At 45.4% G+C, this 399-nt stretch overlaps 1 protein-coding gene across 1 annotated transcript in view; it reads left to right on the top strand.

Moving 5' to 3' along the window:
* Positions 1–119: 119 nt before the first annotated feature.
* LOC119592493 (rho GTPase-activating protein 8-like) overlaps positions 120–399 on the top strand; it is a gene marked incomplete in the record, with an annotated part of 123,930 nt that continues 123,650 nt past the window's right edge. Inside the window, 1 exon segment of the mRNA XM_037941335.1 lies at positions 120–399.

The raw sequence follows: 399 nt of genomic DNA, 5'->3' as shown, positions 1-399 counted from the left end.
TATCTTTATCATTATCATTATCCACACTACATCTCTCATTACAACTCATCCATAGTTGCCATATCTAGCGACATTTGGCATTGCGGTGCGGTGCGTATGAACGGGGGATCCGACCTCACTCGTCAGTTACCATCCTGTTGTCGGAGAGAGATCATACAACGCTTACGCTCCACCCTCTCGATGCCATCCCTGTGCGGTCCCCTATTGGCAGTGCATTTAATTATGTAAGATTTGTGGTTTGTGGAATTGGACCAAGCTGTGATAAAAGAATACATTGACAGTCGCCAGTGACGGGATTTTGGTATCTGTTGGTGGGAAAATAGGGGGAAAAAATAGCAAACTGGATCGAGGAAGAGAGAGCATATCCCACTGAGGATAGTCGATAAAGTGAGGGTAGAT

The sequence above is a fragment of the Penaeus monodon genome, chromosome 30 (assembly GCF_015228065.2).
Source record: "Penaeus monodon isolate SGIC_2016 chromosome 30, NSTDA_Pmon_1, whole genome shotgun sequence".
NCBI lineage: Eukaryota > Metazoa > Arthropoda > Malacostraca > Decapoda > Penaeidae > Penaeus > Penaeus monodon.
The sequence above is the reverse complement of the archived record's forward strand: the minus strand, read 5'-3'. Positions and strand labels throughout refer to the sequence as shown.